Source organism: Nicotiana attenuata, unplaced genomic scaffold (assembly GCF_001879085.1).
Source record: "Nicotiana attenuata strain UT unplaced genomic scaffold, NIATTr2, whole genome shotgun sequence".
In the NCBI taxonomy this organism is placed as follows: domain Eukaryota; kingdom Viridiplantae; phylum Streptophyta; class Magnoliopsida; order Solanales; family Solanaceae; genus Nicotiana; species Nicotiana attenuata.
The window spans coordinates 101,506-122,500 of NW_017670573.1; positions in this window are offsets into that span (position 1 = coordinate 101,506).

Below are 20,995 nucleotides of genomic sequence, written 5' to 3' on the forward strand. Positions count from 1 at the left end.
CTACTTCCAATAAATCCTTCTCGGTTGTTGCATAATTCATTTGAGCTTCATTGAGGGTTCTGCTGGCATAGTATATGGGTCTAAAGATCTTATTTTTCTTTTGTCCCAATATTGCTCCTACTGCTATATCACTTGCATCACACATTATTTCAAATGGCTGGCTCCAATCAGGAGAGATAACAATTGGAGCATTAGTCAATTGTTCTTTGAGAAACTCAAATGCTTTTTCGCAGTCATCTGAAAATTCAAACTTCACATCTTTCATCAGTAGGTTAGTCAGAGGTTTTGAAATTTTTGAAAAGTCTTTTATAAACCTTTTGTAAAAACCTGCATGCCCTAAGAAACTTCTAATACCTCTAATGGATGTGGGAGAGGGTAATCCTGCTATAAGATCAATCAATTTTAGCCTTATCAACTTCTATTCCTTTAGTAGTGATTTTATGTCCTAAAACAATTTCCTCTGTTACCATAAAGTGACACTTTTCCCAATTAAGAACTAGATTTGTCTCTTTGCATCTTTTAAGCACTAAAGTTAAATGATAGAGAAAATCTTCAAATGTCTTAACAAAAAGTGTGAAATCATCCATAAAAATTTCAAGAAACCTTTCAGTCATATCTGAGAAAATTGCCGACATGCAACGCTGAAATGTAGCAGGAGCATTACATAGTCCAAATGGCATTCTTCTGTAAGCATATATACCTTAGAGGCATGTGAATGTGGTTTTCTCCTGATCTTCGGGAGCAATTGGTATATGATTATACCCAGAATATCCATCAAGAAAACAATAAAAACTATGCCCTGCAATTCTTTCAAGCATTTGGTCAATAAAAGGCAAAGGAAAATGATCTTTCCTCGTGGCATCATTAAGTCGTCTGTAATCAATACAGACTCTCCATTCTGTGACTGTTCTTGTAGGTATGAGTTCATTATTTTTATTTTTTATTACGGTCATACCTTTTTTCTTTGGTACTACCTGTACAGGACTTACCCAAGGGCTATCAGATATTGGATAAATGACACCTGCCGCTAGAAGTTTCACTACTTCTTTCTTGACAACTTCTTGCAGTGCTGGATTAAGTCTCCTTTGGGGTTGGACTATTGGCTTGTAATTTTCTTCCATGAGGATCCTATGCATACAAATAGCTGGATTGATTCCTTTGATGTCAGCTATAGTCCACCCTAAAGCTCTTTCATGTTTCCTCAAGACTTCTATCAGTTTGTATTCCTGTTCTGGAGTCAAAGAAGATGAAATGATTACTGGAAATAATTCAGGTTCAAGAAAAACATATTTTAAATGAGAAGGAAGATTTTTGAGTTCAATTTTTGATTGAATTTCTTCTCGTGAGACTTTCTCATTTTCTGATTCTTTTTCCAATGTTTCCGCTTCTTCTCTGATTGTGGCATTTTCATCACTTGTGGTACATGACCTGACTAAACATCTTTCCAATGAATCAGTAATTAACTGATTATCTTTGTATTCGTCTACAAGGTCATCTAGTAAGTCAATTTGAAAACAAGGTGCTGATGACTCATCCCCAGGATATTTCATCATTTTCTGCATGTCAAAAATTATTCTTTCCTCATCAACTCGCAAAATTAGTTGTCCTTGATGAACATCAATAATTGCTCTCCCTGTTGCGAGAAATGGTCTACCTAAAATTAATGGTACCTCAGTATTTTCTTCCATTTCAAGCACTATAAAATCTACTGGGAATACAAATTTGTCAACTCTGACAAGGATATTTTCAATAATTCCTTTTGGTCTCTTAGTACTTTGATCAGCTAATTGAAGAGACACACCAATATCTTTCATTTCACCAAGTTCTAATTTCCGGAAAATTGAAAAAGGCATTAGATTTATTGAAGCACCTGAATCACATAACGCCTTTTCAAAGTGAGTACCTCCCATGGTACAAGGAATTATAAAACTTCCCGGATCATCAAGTTTCTGAGGAAGCTTATTTTGAAGTATAGCACTACATTTTTCTGTAAGCTTAACCACTGAAACTTCTTCCAATTTTCTTTTACTTGACAAAATTTCTTTGAGAAATTTAGCATATGAAGGCATTTGCGTCAAAGCATCTGTGAGAGGTATGTTAATGTAAAGTTGCTTCAAAATATCTAGAAACTTTGAAAACTGTTTGTCAAGCTTTTCTCTTTTCATCTTTTGGGGAAAAGGGAGAGGTACAGAGTGAGGATTTGTTATCAATTCATTTTCTAGTACATTTTTCCTTTTATCCTTTTGTTCTTTTGGAAACTTAGATTCTATTTTATTCTCACCTTCATTTACCTTTTCCACTTCTTGTGGCTTTCCTTCTCTATCTGTATATGGATCATCAAGAGATTTACCTGATCGTAGAGAGATGACTTTGAGGTGTTCTTTTTGATTTTTCTCAGTGTTGCTTGGTAGAGCACCTTGAATTTGTCCAGATATAAGGGTTGCTAATTGGCTTACCTGAATTTCCAAATTCTTGATAGCTGAATGTCGACTTTCAACCCTCTCGTCAGTAGCCTTAATGAATTTATGCATCAGGTCTTCAAGGCTTTGTTAATGAGCTCTTTGAGGCTGCTGCTGATATTGTTGAAAATTTTGTTGCCCTCTATTTTGATTTGAAAACCAGGTGGTCCCTGTACCTGCTGCTTTTGATTAAAAAATCTTTGAGGATTTTCAGCACCATTAGGATTACTCCATTGAAATCCTGGATGTTTTTGTGCCATGGGACTACCAAATGAGTAATTATTTCTATAACCAATCATATTTACCTGTTCTTCATTTTGCGTTGAAGCTTGACATTCATGATTCGGATGATTACCTTGACAAACATCACAATTCTCAAGTTGGGATGATGAGTGAGCACCTACCTGAAAAGCCTCCACTTTTTGTGTTAAAGTCACAATTTGTTGTGTCAATGAATTCAAAGCTTCAACTTGATTTACTCCTGCCGTTTTTTTATAATCATTCTGTCTGAGGGACATTGAACAGCATTTTTCGAAATTTTATTAAGCAATTGCATTGCTTGTGTAGTAGTTTTTCCCATTATTGATCCTCCTGATGCTGCATCAATTACATTTCTAGCAGAGGGTTTAAGACCGTGATAAAAAATATATAAAATGTCAGGGTCTTGGATACCATGATGTGGGCATTTTCTTAACATTGCTGCTAATCTTTCCCATGCGTGGTATACAGATTCAGAATCTGTCTGCATAAAATCATTGATTTCTTGCTTCATTTTAAATGTTTTTGCAGGTGAAAAATATTTATTAAGAAATTTTTGGGTCATTTGGTCCCATGTTATAATGGAACCTCTTGGTAGACTTCGCAACCATGTTTTGGCTTCACCTTTTAATGAAAAAGGAAAAAGCCGCAACCTGATAGCATCTGTTGTGACTCCATATACCTGCAAGTTTCAACTAATTCAAGAAAATCAATTAAATGGGTGTGAGGATCTTCACTCGCATCACCAGTAAACTGACATGACTGTTGAATGGTTTGAATCAAGCGTGTGCGGATTTCAAAGTTGTTTGCTGCAATTGGTGGTCTCCTCACACTTGATTCTCCTTCAAAATGATCTGGCCTTGCATAATCACGGAGTATTCTAACACATCGTGGTGCCACCTCATCAAACTGTTCTTCTACTTGATGTGGTGGAAATTGGTTATTGAGTTCTTCGTTCTCCATTTCCTCTATTGTGAAAATTTGAGATCGTGAGGTTTGTTCTTTTCGCAACAACCGTAAAGGTTTTTCAATTTCAGGATCATATTTTACTAGTTCTCTAGAAGAGGAACGGGTCATACACTTTCTGAAATTTCTGTAGAAAAGTTAAAATGATTAGACAAAAAAATCTCAAATTAGTAGTAAAACAATTAATCTGTAGTAGACTTTAGCCAATCCCCGGCAACGGCGCCAAAAATTTGACGAGCGTCTAGCGTATATAAAATTTTAACTCGTACTCTGTCAAATAATAATATAGAAACATGTCGAACCCACAGAGATTGGTTTATCTATTCTACAGATGTTTCTTGTTTTAGTTACTATTTGAGAAAATCAGAAAGAGTTGAGTTTTAAATTAACTAACTAAAAATGCACGAATGGAGCAATAGAAAATATTTTTGTTTTTCACAGATATAATAAAAAGGTGTTGGGATCCTGACTTCACTTAATATTTTTTATTACATAGTAAATACATGTATTCTTCAACTTCTATTTCTCATAAATGTATAAATGCCTCTCACGATTACATTTATATATTATTACTATAGTTGAAGAATTAAGTGCACTCCTCTTGGTTATACAAATTAATTGTCAAAATGGTAATATTAAAGAACCAGAAATATATACTTGAACTAAAGCATGCTCTTTTTTTAGTAAGTCCCTTTCGGTTACACTACTTGTTATAAGTGATTACTATAATATTCGCCTCTTTCGATTACAAATAAGTGTAGAATCAATTTTAACATATAAGAGCTAGATGTCACTAAATATAGGTTAACATCTATCAATACCAAAATTAACTATTACCTCTTCTGCCTCTTTCGATTACAGAATTAGTAAGAATTTAATATGTAGTACTAAATAGATAGATGTTAACAAATTAAATACACCCAACTATAAAGCAGATAAAATTTAAATAAAAAGCTTCAACTCAAGTATGTGAAATTGAAGAATAATATCTACTATTATATAAAAATATTACGATCCGTCATTTTCCCAACACAAGAAAAGTTACTCCATAATGGAGTTAAATACCGACAACGGAAATATTCTTGCCCATTAAATAAGAAAATAGAAAGAAATTTTCAAGAGAATAATTCCCCCTATTTAATTAAAAACATGAAATAGAGTAATTTCCAATACTATAATTTATTCGGAACTAGAGATGAAGCCAGAGTAATGACTAAAAGATGAAAAAGAAATAAAACTAAAGAACAAAGAGAAAGGAAAAGCTTTCTGCTCAATATTTCACTTCTCCGATTTTTCTTCCTCCTTTCCTTCATGAACGATGCCTCTTTATTAGGCAAGCCATGACAAGGTTTTCCATTATCTTCTGGATATGAACTTGTCATGGCTGGTTGTGGCCTTGTTATGCTTGGTTATGAGCTTCTTTGGTTATGGATCGGTTATAGTTTATTGTAGCCGGTTGTGAGTCGGTTATAGTTTGTTGTAGCCGGTTGTGAGTCGGTTGTCCTTTGTCATGGCAGATCACGTCTTTCTTTAGCACCATATTTTACTCTACTTTAGCTTGTCCGTTTTTCTAATTTTTCCTTGTAATCTTCTCGTTCCCGGACCAATACTTCTTTAACCTTTCCTGCATAATTTAGACAAAGTATGGAAGAAATATGATAGTTATTTTTTGTGTTTTTCAAAGAAATTATATGTTAAAAATCAAGTAAAATGCACTTATCAAACAGCGAATCGAAAGATATTATAATCGAAGGACCAATCTCCGACACTTTAAAATAGGGGACTTAGTTCTGAGAAAAGTCACCCTAAATACTAGAGACCCAAATGAAGGGAAACTCGGCCCAAATTGGGAAGGGCCATATCAGGTCCTCGGTATCATCGGAAAGGGATCTTACAAACTTGGCACAATGGAGGGCGAACAGTTGCCAAACAATTGGAAGATATGACTCCTCAAACGATATTATTGCTAAGGTATTATTTTCTCCCTTTTCATTTGTATTTGATACTAACTTATTGCAGGTGTTCGATCGAAGACGTCGAGAAGCTCTTATAATCGAAAGATATTATAATCGAAGGACCAATCTCCGACACTTTAAAATAGGGGACTTAGTTCTGAGAAAAGTCACCCTAAATACTAGAGACCCAAATGAAGGGAAACTCGGCCCAAATTGGGAAGGGCCATATCAGGTCCTCGGAAAGGGATCTTACAAACTTGGCACAATGGAGGGCGAACAGTTGCCAAACAATTGGAAGATATGACTCCTCAAACGATATTATTGCTAAGGTATTATTTTCTCCCTTTTCATTTGTATTTGATACTAACTTATTGCAGGTGTTCGATCGAAGACGTCGAGAAGCTCTTCAACACGAAGACCTTAGGTTTTAAAGCACGCGTTGCACTCTTTTTCCCTTAGATCGGTTTTTATCCCAAATAGGTTTTTCCAGCGAGGTTTTTAACGAGGCAACAATTATATGTGCTACCCGGGGACAATTCAACAATATTCGAGGCTTCTTTACAACCAACCTTGAATACTGGGGATCATCACCCTCGGATGTTATGTTTTCAAGAAAGATGCTTCGTGTCAACAATGTCTCGATAGGAAAATTTCGTAAAGGGCCAAACGGTCAAACGAACCGTGCCCACGTAGATTGCCAGAGCCCTAATGACAAAACATGTACGCATGAATGATCTATTAATTCCTTGTCAGATATTCCATGCCTTAGTGAGATTTCTACTTTACAATTTCGTACTTACGATATATTACGAAAATCGGCTCAAGAGCCAACCGTAACTAAAGCTCGGACATTAACCCCGTACTCGGGGACTGCCATCCAAAAATCAACCTTCTTGAATTACTAAACTTCAAAATCATAAGACCTTGTAAAGGAAACTCTTGATTTTACAGGCCACGCCCACTCCACTCGGGGATTGGTACTTCGAACAAGTTCGAAGTGCTGTTGAGAAACAGGTCCAAAGGGCAAATCTCAAATTAAAGGCTACGGCTGAACTAACACGGTTCAGAGACGTCCGAATTTCATAATAAAACAGGCCTTCAAATATTTTCACACAACCGGCTAAACAAGGCTACCCTTGGCAAAATTACAAAGGGTTTCGATAACATCAACCCTCGAAAACCTTAAGGGGTACAAAATTGTTCGAACTCTCGGACAAACTTATGCCAAGGCATAACAAAGTTTTCGATAACTCCAATGGGTACAGAGTTACCTCGTGCTAAGGCATAATAAATTTGTATATAATTAATCTTTTTAGGCCGAAAAGGGAAGCAACCATCTTTTGAGGCCATATCGGCCCAATTCAAAGAGCCTAAGGGACATTATATTTTTTGGGTTCGATGATCCGCCCTCGCTCAAACGAAACCTAAGGGTTTTTTCTACTCCGAGTTCGAGCAAATACTCACTCGGTGATAGAGACTATATTAGTCCAACTCCGATCAAATCGCTTAAGTTTCGGATTCCCAAACAAACGAAAATGAAATTTTTTACAAGGTAACGAAGTGAGTCAAATTTCTCACAAGACCTAAAGTACATCAGAATTATCATAAGGCGAAAGCAAATCAAAGTTTTCACGAAACAGAAATTAGAGACAAATCGGAAAGAAAAAGGATCTTTCATATATGCAAAAGTATTTACAAAGACCACTCAGGGCCTAACAGAAAAATCCAAAAAAGAAAAAAAAATTCTAAGTGCCTAATCTTCTCCGGGAGCTTCATCTTCATCTTCTCCACTCTCGAATCCGCTCGGACTCCCGGAGTCATCATCATCAGAGAGCAACTTCAGCCTCTAGCACTTTCGCATTCTCGACATCGGCCGTGAGGTCAAAGCCACGAGCATGAATCTCTTCGAGAGTCTCTCTCCGAGACTGGCATTTCGCATGCTCGGTAACGCGGGATAATCGAACCTGAGCAGCATCAAAAATTTCCTTTGCTCGAGCGTTAGCGGCTTCGGCATCGGCTCGGTAGACGGCCACGATAGCCTCCGCATCAGCCTTTACTTTTTTTGCTACAGATGCGGCCTTTGCAGGCTCAACGGCTAGCCGAGTCTCGAGCTCTTCAATTTTCTTGGCTCGAGCCAAGCTCTCTTCCTTCATGCTTTGGAGTTGACGCTCAGTCGAAGATAGCTGGGCCCGAGCGATATCGGTCCATGTTCTGCTTCCACCCAAAAGTCTCTGCCTCTTTCACTCAGCTTCCTCGCGAAACTGCTCGATCTTTTCGGCCGTCTGCTGAACCTACAAGATCTAAGTGTTAGCCGCCAATATCAAATTGATATAACAAGCTCCCCAAAAATTTACGTTGCCTGCTTGATGAGATCGGTCTTCTCTCTATGAGCTCTTGCCAATTCAGCTCGGAGGTCCCTGATCTCCTCCTCTTTTTGCACATAGGGGAGTTTGAGGGCGTCTCTCTCCTCCGTGAGCCTTTTGAGATCGGCCTCACACCGGTTCAGCTCAGCTCGGGATTTAGAAAATGCTTCCCGATGAAGCGTCACAACCTATGGAGAAAGGAAGGAAATCAGACAAAATGAAATAAAAGCAAACGTAATAACGGGGGATGAAATTTACCTGGTTCAGGAGTCGCTGAGCCTCATCAAAAATGATCGTTGCATCTAGGTAGGAAACGTCATCGACCGCCGCGAGGCAGCCGCAGAATATGTCATCCTCTTTATGGGTTGTTCCCATATCGGGGGTCTCCATAGACTGTGCCTCCAAAAATTGCCCTTCAAAAAATATAGGGCCGGGCGGCGAATCGTCAATATTGATTTCCCCAAGTAAGTCACTTGGGGAACTCTCTCCTTTTCAAAGGGCCTCGGAACCGGACCCTTCAGGCACTCCAGCCGATTGTTCGTCATGGCGGACAGGCACACTCGCCGGTTGTTTGTCACGGCGGGAGACATCTTCGACCCCCGATGACTCAGGGACTTTGCTCGGACCATGTTCTGAGATCTCCTTGGTCCGAAGATGAGCCTCCTCGACCATCACTGGCTCAACTGCTTTTGAAGCTTCGAGGCTTCTCCTCTTTCGAGCCACCAGCTCACAGTCATCATCCTCTCCCTCTTCTTCTTCATCTCATAGCTTTTGGGCTACGTCGACAGACAGAGCGGCAGTATCATTCTTCGAATTACGGGCCTTGCTCTTCTTAGGCTTTGGAGTATCAAAAGGCGAGGCCCTTCTCCTCTTCTTGTCCTTAGCCGCTTTTGGGGCCTCCTCTTCCTCGGGTGGGGGCGGCCTTATGGCAGCATTGTCTCTGAGACCTGTATGGGAGGAAATCAAGTAAAAATAAGAAAGACACATTTCACAGAAAGGTATCAAACACGATATAGTGGCTTACCGTGATTGTTGTCCTCCCATCGGCCTTGGCCAAATCACGCCAACAGCGCTTAGAGTACGAAGAGGTCGAGGCCAGCTTCCGAACCCAACCTTCAAGGTCTGGGATTGAAACGGGTACCCAAGAAATGGATGTATCATAGGAAAGGATGTCATTAAGAAAAAAAAAAGAGACCAAACGGTAGACAGAAGTTATAGACAAGTTCATGCTTACCTTTATGTTACACTCTTCAGGAAACAGCATCTTCCCGGCCGGAATTATGTCGGAAGTCCTCACTCGGACAAACCAACCCATCCATCCTCGGTCCTTGTCCTCATCTATGCTCGAGAACAGCACCTTGGTGGCCCGGCGCTGAAGCCTTATCAACCCTCCCCGATAGAGACGGGGGCTATACATTCTAATAAGGTGGTCGAGGGTAAAAGGCATCCCCTCGACTTGGCTCACGAAGAATCGGAGAAAAATAATAATGCGCCAGAAGGAAGGATGGATCTGGCCAAAGTTTATTTGGTATTGGCGGTAGAATCAAGGATAACAGGTCAACAGGACCCAACATAAAAGGGTAAGTGCAAACACTCAAGAACCCTTTCGCGTGAGTGGTGATGTCCTCTTCAGGGTCGGGATCACCACCTCTTTGCCTTCCCAACGACAGTCCTTTTTTACCTGCTTCAGGTCGCCCTCAGTTATCGAGCATATATATCTCGACATTGGCTCGCATCGGCTAATGAGGGTTTCTCGATCTTGAAATTGGAGGTAAGATCACACGACCCTAGAACACACTCCTCGATGCGTGGCTCCACCGGCGTTTTATCACCGGCCGGCCGCGATGAAGAGGTTTTTTCCTTTTGGAGAACGGTTTTAGATATTTTCGTCATGTCTGTATGAGTTCAGAAAAAAAAAAAAGGTGAAGTTTGTTGAGAGGATTAGCGAACAGGATGTACATAGTGTGCAGAATTGAGGAACTTGAAGAAAGTAGGAGAGCTTTGAAGATTAAGAAAAGTTTTGAAAGTAAAGTTTGAAAAAATTATGAGGAGGGTCTATTTATAATGTTAGGCATGACGGTTCAAAGGTATTAGTGGCCGACCATTAACTGGCGCCAATTAATGATCTTGAGAACTGTGCAGACGCGACGCTTCAGTTGCCTCCGTCGCTTACGTCACGAGGGTGACATCATACTTGGTCGAGGTGCAAAATCGAAGGCTCGGTTCGTTTCTTCTCATTACACTCTAAGAAACGAGGGGACTATCTATATACGGTCGAAATTGGTCCTACCCAATTTTGCTATTTGATCGAAACAAATGAGCTGCATCGGGGGTAATCTCGTAATGAATTAGGCCCGAGCTCGAAGACGAGGCATCGAGTCCAAAGATCGAAGTGTTCGTCGAGATCGAGGCCCGCAACAATCGAGACTAAGTATGACCGACTTCGAGTGAAATGCAATAACGGAAAGGCGAAATATCCGTAACTGGTCGGAGATCACGGCGGATATCTCGGAGCAGATCAAATCAAGGGCGGTTATTTGTATCAATCATGGAATTTACTTCCGTAATTAGAATTGTACCACAATTAGGATTTCTCTAGTATATAAGGAGGGGTCCCCATCATTTGTAACCACCTTACATAGATACTGATCAAAGTAATACAATATTTCTCTATTGTTCATCAATTTATTATTCTTTAACTGTTCTTGCTTTATTATTCTCGGGGGTCATCAGCTCGAGGACGCTGTCCAAACATCAGTTTGTTTCATATTCGTGTCAATTCCATCACTTATCTCTAAGTTAATCAATTGGTATTAGGTGAAATCACGTATTCTTAAAACCACATTACAAGTTTAATTGTTACTCGATTTTTAAGGTAAACAGCTATACAGAGAGGGGTCACCGATACCTGTAAAGTTTAGTAAAAATTTCATGTCTACATATATGTCTTTAGAAAATAGTATTATATTAGTAGTGAACACTCTAAACAAATTTTGATTTAATCCAAAAGTGCACCCGCGACCTTCAAATCCTGGGTCTGCCTTTAATTCTTATATAAGATCCATAAAATATTAACAAGAGATCGATAAATAAAACAAAAAATATTCTTATAAGATTATTTTCTTCTATTCAAACTATAATTGGTTATAAGAAATTATCTATTCGATATAATGAAGAGAGGAGCTTGAGCTTTCTGAAATACCATGTTCAACTTTGAGATAAGTCCCGGCTTAGTTCTCTTTTCCGACTTGGTCGTTATTTGGTTTTGATTCTATGGAGAAGGTTGAATCCTTCAAATAGGGATAAAGGAGTATAGCAAAAAGCTTTTAGTGAGATTTAAATTGTAAATATTAGTTTTCAACTCAATTTAATATTGAATGCCAGCTAGTTATACAAAAAAAGAATGACTACACGATAAATAATGTAGAGACAATGTCTTCGCTGATAACAAGTCACTTTTTACCGTGTTTTATTTTTACCTCGTTTCTCTTTTAAAAAGGAAGTTCCTTGGATATTCATACTGACGTTTTATACTACAATGCCACGCGAGAGGGGTGATTTTTGTGGTGTCCAATTTTCACGTGCACAGATTATAGAAGGACCTGATTCTTCTATGTGTTCCTTAACTACTATTGCGGAAATAATAAATGCAGAAAGTAAAAAACACAAGTATTTTTACGTGGAAAACACCCGGCTCAAAAGGTAAAAAAATCACGACCTACTACTCAGTAGGATTTTCCCCAACACTTCACTAAATCACTGAGCCAAAACAGCATTTAAAAAAACTCTATATAAACCTAAGGATTACCTCTAATCCCGTTGTGGCAACCAACCTCTAACTATTGTGACAACTTCAAGTTAACTCTAACTTGAATACTCAGAGTACCTAATACAATTGCTTCTAGATAAAACTGAAATATACAATTTGAAAACCACCTACTACAATGAAACTAGAATAAAAGACAGACACTTGGAACTGGTTCTTCTATCTGGTTCATGTAGCTTCAGGTTCGCACACTTGAATCACACAAGAATTGCTTGCAAAATGCCTTGCTATTTTGCTCCCAACTCACGTTTAACTCAGCGTTTGTGCGTGCCTGTAAAGTGAGAACATCCTGTAATATATAGAGTTAGTAAAATAGAAAATAACTAGAGTTCCTATGCTATACTCTTCCTTGGTTAAAGAGTTCTAGTTAACCTCTCAACTTCTAACTCCTTCCTTATCGTGGATAGTGTTCTCTTTAAGTAAGGAGTCCTTCTCCTTATCAATTATGCAACCTTTTCGATCAGGAGATATCAGATATAACAAGTTAAGCTTATCTCTCTCACGTGAATCCCTTATGCTTGAATCTGCCCGTATCTGTGTATACTGTGGATAGGCCTGGTTCATGCTTGAGTTCCTTTGTCAATCTTCAAAACCAACTTCACTTGGGCCAACAAATTCCCCCTTTTTGATGATGACAAACTTTGTTCTTTTCATAAGCGTAGGCCCTGTTTCAAATCAGCTCACATCAACACAAAGTTAGAACATTTTGCCTTTTTAAAGTCACTAATCATCAAGGACCAGGTTCATTAGGTTATAAACATCACAGTCAAAAGTAAAAACACAACCTAATTCCTCCTTTTGGCATCATCGAATAGTTGTATAATTATGTGAGATAACCAGATTTTAATAGAAATTACTCATGCCACTGGGGCTACTGCAAATGCAATCATGGATTTAAGCATCATCTATCAATCTAAGGATATTAGCCATCTAAGAAACATCAACAAACAGTTAGAGCAAAAGGCAGTGAATTTCATTGATTGATAAGATCCTACCACAAAGCATAAATAGAAATAAAAACACTGGATCATGAGCAAAAGAAGCAAACAAAAATCCCGAACTGGGTCACTAGTTTATCTACACTAAGCTAGGAGGCTTAAGGCTGGGAAGGACCAGGTTCTTGGTTTTTGGATTGGAGCAGTTTCAGCATATCCTGAAGAATGCCATCATTCTTCTCTTTCTCTTTTGCTAGCTCAGCTCTGAGAGAATCTCTCTCAGTCTCCACTTTAGCCAACCTCGTTTTCAGCCTATCAATCTCAGCAACCTTAGACCCACTTTCTTGCACCAAAGCTCGCACATTGCTGTTCACTGGTACCTTTTTGGATGAACCAGGTTCTTCGGGAGTGGTTTGAACTTCATTGTCATAAGCAGTTAGAGTGTTTGCCCCAAAATAATCCTTGCTTGTACCAACTTCCCATTTCTTGATGGGTGCCTTGAAATGTGCATGTACAGTCGTGAGAATAAAACCATAGGGTATGGTGTGAGTCTTGGTGCCATTTAGAACCCTGTCAAGAAGCTGGATGATAAATCCAGGCCAATTGATTTGCCTCCCACTGTCCAAATATTCCATAAGGACCAGGTCCATGAATGTGGCAATGTGCCTCCTTTCCTGCCTTGGTAGCATACATTTGTTAACAAATTCGAACAACACTTTGTGGGGGTGTCTTCATCTCACTTTGTAAACTAGCCTTGGGCTCAAGATCCTCTTCATTGTCGCCAAACTTCCTAGTAATGGCAAGGGCAGTAGGAAGATTCTCTAGATTTGGCCATTTGAGCTTCTAATAATCATTGTACCCTTTAGCAGGTACACCTAAGATCTCTCCCAGTTCTTTATCATCAAAACTCACTATCGCCCCCTTTACCACACTGGTGACTCTACCATCTTTGATCTTACAATTTGCCATGAACTCCACAATCTCAGTTCTGGCCAGCTTTCCATCCATCTGAAGGACCATGTCCTTCCAACATTGCAACTGTAACTTCTTCAACAGCATTAACATCCCTTCCTCCTCCAAGTCCCTGAGGAGTCTACCTTTCAAGATGGTTCTCTTCCCAAACTTAACTACCTTGTCCTTCTCAGCATCAGATTCTTCTTCTTCTTCTTCTTCTTCCACTATTTTCACTTTTCTTGATTTCAATGCAGACCTGGTTCTTTTAGCCAAAGTAGATGGCTTAGCAGACTTTGTTTTTGAAACAAACTTCTTTGTGGAAGTCTTGACTTTCTTAGCCTTTGGAGTCACAACCTTTATTTCTTCTGTCTCCTTTTCATTCCGAAGGACCGGGTCCATCTCATCAATTTCAACTGCCTCAACAGGCCNGCTACTCCCACTCTGTCCCGGATAGCTTCATTCTTAATCCTATCTCTCCTGGTACACCCACACATCCATCTCAACATCCTCATCTCTGCTACTCTCATCTTCTGCACGTAGGAGTTCTTGATTGGCCAACACTCAGCCCCATACAACATAGTCGATCGAACCACCACTCGATAAAACTTACCCTTAAGTCTTAGCGGCACATTTCTATCACACAAAACACTGGAAGCGACCCTCCACTTCATCCATCCTGCTCCAATGCGATGCGCGACATATTCGTCAATCTCCCCGTTACCCTCTAGACTTGGCGATTTGAGCTTATTATAATCATTGTACCCTTCAGCATGTACACCTAAGATCTCTCCTAGTTCTTTATCATCAAAAGTCACTGTCACCCCCTTGACCACACTGGTGACCCTACCATCTTTGTTCTCACAGTTTGCCATGAACTCCACAATCTCAGTTCTGGCCAACCTTCCATCCATCTAAAGGACCATGTCCTTCCAACCTTGCAACTGTAACTTCTCCACCAGCCGTAACATTCCTTCCTCCTCCAAGTCCCTGAGGAGTCTACCTTTCAAGATGGTTCTCTTCCCAATCTTAACCATATTGTCCTTCTCAACATCAGATTCTTCTTCTTCTTCTTCTTCCTCTACAATTTTCACTTTTCTTGATTTCAATGCAGACCTGGTTCTTTTAGCCAAAGTTGATAGCTCAGCAGAATTTGTTTTTGAAACAGACTTCTTTATGGAAGTCTTGACTTTCTTAGCTTTTGGAGTCACAACCTCCACATCTTCTATCTCCTCTTCATCTCGAAGGACCAGGTCCATCTCATCAATTGCAACTGCCTCAACAGGCTCAACCACTTACCCTTAGTAACGGCTTTTCTCTTACTTTCTTCTAAGGCTTTTTTCAGTTCAGCCTCACTTTGCTTCATATGACTCCTTGTAGCTTTTCCTCATATGGGAGGAGTCTCTATAGGGATAAAAGAGGCAGCCTTTCTTTTCTTGTTTACCCTAGCAGTGCTATGGATTTTCACTCCTGAACTTCCTTTCTTCTTGGGATTGTAACTGTTAGTCACCCTTTTTAGTAGGTCTGCGAGGGTTTCTTGTTCAGATGGAGCAGGTTCTTCAACATTTTCCTTTCCTAATCGAACTAACCCCTCAGCAGCTTCTCCAGACCCACTTCCCCTTATTCCTCTCACACTCTCTTCTTCTCCAGCAAATTCCTCACTTCAAACTACAATAGCACCTGATTCTTTAGTTAAACCAACATGAGCGGGTGATGATTCAGCCACTCCTTTTCCCATTCCCCTCACAACACTTCGAGCACCCTCTCTTTCTTTTTCTTTCTCTTTTTATTTTTACCACCCACCTTTCCAGACTCAGTAGTTTCAACACCTGCCATAGTTCCTACCAGAGCAAACCTAGTCCCCAAATTCATAGCAACCTCAGAAATAGTTTCAGGAGTAACATTAGGGCCAAACGTTACCTTCTCTGTCTCAGAAGAAACATTTTCTTTTCCCTCAGTTGCAGACTTGAATGACTCATCAATTTTTGGGGGTTCTTCTTCCCTACTTGCTTTCAATTTTTCATTTATTTTCTTGATTTGCTCTCCACCAGTGACAACCTTGCAAGCCATTATTTTTACCCTTCCTTTCTTAGAGATGGGAGTAGTTGAAGGTGTATTAGATGGTGTGGGTAAGGTTTCCTTGGGTAGTGATGAGGGATTCTCAGAGGTTTTAGCCATTTCTGTGCTTGGGTGTAAGAAAAAAGAGTTTGAGTATGTTTGGAAGATGAGAGAAGATGAAGTGTATTTTGACGGCTTGAAAATTTTAAAGTGAAGAAACACTAGAACTAATCAATTTAAGTGGGATGTTTAATTGGGTAATGGCAGCCTTTCAGAAGTCTAATTAAAGTGAATTTCTGTTTAGAAAGACGTTGAAGAGTTTCCCTAGAATATAGGCACTTAATACGGTCTAAGACTCCTTTTGAACGAAGCTGGTTCATTTTGTAACGAATAAGTTCAAAGGGGTTTGGGATTGAATGAGACTCTTCTCTTAATCATGATCCAAATATAATTATTTCAAACTATGCAGAGTGGAGAATACGTACCAAGTAATCTTGATGAACCATGTTCTCACTGAAAAATCTCTTGCGTAAGTCTGAATTTTCCAAGAAAATAAAGATAATATCGTTAGAGATTAATGATTCATATTAGCACATGGCACAAGAGTATACTTATGAAAGTATGAGACTGAGTAAAATCTAATCTAATTATGTACAAAAATTCACAATTTTCTAACCAATTTTTGAGTTAGAACTGGTTCCTTTTAGGTGATCTTAATCATCCTTAATTCTAACCTGTTCCTTTCAACGTGATCTCTACTTAGAGCTTTTGTGAAGATGTCAGCTATTTGCTTGTCAGTAGCACGAAATTTCCCAGTGATGAAACCCTTCTCATAGTTGTCCCTCAAAAAGTGATGCCTAACATCTATGTGCTTAGTTCTCTTATGATGAACCGGATTCTTGGTCATAATAATTGCACTAGTGTTATCACAGAATATAGGGATACAACCTACATCAATCCCAAAATCCATTAATTGTTGGTTGATCTACAACAATTGAGCACAACATGAGGCAACAACAACATACTCAACTTTAGCAGTAGATAAGGCCACAGAATTTTGCTTTTTGGTAGCCCAAGACACAAGACATGAGCCAAGAAAGTGTGCCATACTTGAGGTGCTCTTTCTATCCACAAGAAAACTGCATAATCAACATTAGCATATCCCACTAAGTTGAAATTACTACCATTTGTATACCATAGACAAAGGTTAGTGGTGCCTTTCAAGTATCTGAAGATTCTCTTGATAGAAGTCAAGTGAGACTCCTTTGGATTTGCCTGAAATCGAGCACAAATGCCTACACCGAAAACAATGTGAAGCCTACTGGAAGTGAGATATAACAAAGAGCCAATCATTCCCCTATACAACTTCTGATCAATAGATGAATTAGGTTCATCTATATCCAATTTTGTGGCTGTTGCTATAGGAATATCAATTTCTTTGGAATCTTCTATTTCAAACATTTTAAGCAACTCTTTCACATACTTATGCTGATGGATCATAGTTCCATTTGAGTTTTGCTTAATTTGTAAGCCTAAAAATAAATTAAGCTCACCCATCATACTCATTTCAAATTCACTCCCCATTAATTTAGCAAATTCTTTACTTAACTTATCAGTAGTGGCTCTAAAGATTATATCATCAACGTATATCTGAACTACCAAGATATCCTTACCTTTTCTTTCAAGAATAAAGTATTGTCAATTTTACATCTCTTGTAGTCATGCTCAAGCAAGAATTTTGATAGTCTTTCATACCATGCTCTTGGAGTCTGCTTGAGCCCATAAAGTGCCTTGTCAAGCTTGTACACATGATCAGGACATTCGTTGCTTTCAAAGCCCGGAGGTTGCTTGACAAACACTTCTTCCTTTAGATAGCCATTGAGGAAGGCACTCTTGACATCCATCTGATGGAGAGTGAATTCTATGTAAGCAGCAAAGGCTATAAGGAGTCTAATTGCTTCTAATCTTGCAACTGGAGAAAAAGTCTCATCATAGTCTATGCCCTCCTCTTGACTATATTCTTGAACCACTAATCTTGCCTTGTTCCTTGTAACTGTTCCATCTTCATCAAGTTTGTTTCTGAAGACCCATTTAGTGCCAATTACTAATCTGTCCTTGGGTCTTGGTACCAGATGCCAAACTTGGTTTTCTCAAATTGGTTGAGTTCATCCTTCATTGCATTCACCCAGTCTGCATCCTACAAAGCCTCAACAACATTTTTAGGTTCAATAAGAGATAGAAAAGCATTAAAAGAACAAAGATTCTTCAAAGAAGATCTGGTTTTGGTTCGAGAGGTTGGATCAGTAATTATGTTCTTAATGGGATGAGAACCTTGGTACTTATAAGGTTTCACAACCAGCTGGTTTCCCCTAGATGTTCCTTCAGTGTTCTGTTGCTGAGGAACAGGTTCATAGACAGGTAGCCTCAAGGTTTGAGGATCAGTTCTTCTTTGTTTAGTCCCCCCTGTCAGGTTTCCCTAGGTAGAAGGACCTGTTTCATCACTTGTTCCTTCCTCTGGTGCAGCTTCAGTCTGGGTTGTGGTTTTATTTGAGTTTCTTACCAGCCCAATTGCTTCATCTTCATGTTCCTGTCTCTCAGAAAGAATGTTAGTTTCATCAAAAATCACATGTACACTTTCTTCTACACACATAGTTCTTTTGTTATAAATCTTGTAAGCTTTACTATGTGAAGAATATCCCAAGAATACACCCCATCACTTCTGGGATCAAACTTACCTAGGGAGTCTTTACCATTGTTGTGCATAAAGCACTTGCATCCAAATTCCCTAAGATGGGATATATTTGTCTTTCTCCCTTTATGTAACTCATAGGTAGTCTTCTCAACAAGAGGTCTAGTCATTCACCTATTTATGATGTAACATGCAGTGTTCACAGCTTCTGCCCAGAAACAATAGGGTAGTTTACTAGAAAGAAGCATTGTCCTAGCCATGTCTTCCAATATCCTATTCTTTCTTTCAACTAATCCATTTTGTTGTGGAGTCCTAGGAGTAGAAAAATTATGATCTATGCCATGCTCATCACAAAATTCAGCAAATTTAGTATTTTCAAATCTAGTACCATGATTAGACTTAATCGATGCAAGTTGATTACTTAGTTGCTTTTGAGTTTTTCTAACAAAAAAAGTGAACATGTCAAATGCTTCATCTTTAGATGTTAGAAACAGTGTCCAAGTAAACCTAGAGTAATCATCAACAAACACCATAACATATCTCTTACCACCTCTGCTCAAGGTTCTCATTGATCCACAAAGATCCATATGGACCAGTTCCATCGTTCTGGTGGTACTTACCATTTTCTTGCTTTTGAAAGAGGATCTTACCTGCTTCCCCCTTGCACAAGCCTCACAAACTTTATCTTTCTTGAACTTAATGTTAGGCATTCCTATCACCAAATCCTTGGAGACTAATTTGTTGAGTTGACTCAGACTGGCATGTCCAAGTTTTTTGTGCCAAAGGAGGGGATTATTATCCAACACACTTAAGCAAGTGAACTGATTATATGAGAGTGTGGACAGCTCCACAATATATATGTTGTTCACTCTTTTCCCCTGCAAAACTATCTTATCAATGATAAGATTAATCACAAAGCATTTTGTACAGGTGAATGCAACCATGTTACCTCTATCACATAATTGTGATACACTTATTAGACTGTATTTCAGTCCATCAATCAGGTAGACATTCTCAATAGAGTGAGAATCATTCTTACCTACCTTGCCAATCCCAATGATCTCACCTTCCCATTTCCGAAGGAGACATTACCTCTTTAAGGTTCTCAAGTGAAAGGAACTGATTCTTGCTTACTGTCATATGCTTTGAGCAGCCGCTATCCATGTACCATATTTGGCTGCTCTCCTTCAATTGGACCTGCAAAAGGAAATCAAGGGTTAGTCTTAGGAACCCAAACTAGTTTGGGTCCCTTTCTATAGGCAAAAGGATGAATCAAATTCTTTTTAGCTCAACTTGACAATCTATTTTTCCCTTGAACAAATTTTTTGTTCTTTTGACTTGCCTTTTCATTTGCTGTGCATTCACTTTTATAGTGACCAGTTTTACCACAGTGTGTGTAGATTTTGTACTTAGTAAGTGTGAGGTACTTGCTTTTGGGATCCCACTTAGGTGCAGGGATCCCGAAGACAAGTCCTCTCTTGTTGCTACTATGGTGTTCATGTAGCCATGAAAGTGCATCGGAGGACCTGTTCCATTTACATGTTCTGTATAGCTCATGCTTGACTTTGTTTAGATCCTCCTTTACGATTCTTTTTTGCTCGTCTCTTTTGTACAACTCATCTTTCATTTTTCCTACATTTTCTTCTAAAATGAGTTATGTGTGATCAACTGTCTTTTTACCTGTTCCTAATTTCAATTTTAGATTTTCAGATCTAAGTTCTAGGACAGATGTGTCAAGTTCATGAACTTGGTTCTTCAACACAGCATTTTCACTAGCCCTATGTTCCAGGTTTTTGCACTTAGCCTTTAAAACTACACACTCTTTTGACAGATGTTCTTTTCATTATTTACATCCTCAAATTCATCAATTAGCTCTAAGTGCAACTCAGATAACCTTTCTTTAGCAAAAATTTAATCTTGTCTTTGAGATGAGAAACACTTACCTCAGCTTCTTCATCAGATTCTACAATAGCCATAAGTGCTCGTTCATCATCATCATCATCATCTGAGCTTTCATCTGAGCTGTGTCCCTAAGCAGCGAGCATAGCCTTTTTTTATCCTTTGCTGTTGCTTTTCTTGGGTTGAACCCGTTCTTTCTTCTTGTTCCTTCGTTCAACTCTTTCCTTCTTCCACTCAATTTCTCTTAGAGGACAGTTCTTGACGTGATGATCAATCTTTCCACACTTGTAGAAACCATCATTGGTTTGTTTCTCAGGAGCTTTTGATTTGCTGTAGCTACCACTTCTTGAAGAACCCTTTTCTCTCCTTAGGTACTTCTTGAAATCTTTGGTGATCATGGTCATTTCATCATCTTCCAGACCAGAACCTTCAGTGATTCTGAGAGCCAAACTCCTTTCCTTCTTAGGTACATCCATCTTCATGGTCTGTCTCCTAAGTTTATAGGCAGTAAGATTTCCAATCAATTCATCCAGTGGGAGAATGGAAATATTCTTTGATTCCTGGATGGCAGTGATTTTGCTCTCCCATATAATATGTAAAACTCTAGTCAATATGTTTTCAACCCTTTCTTCTTCT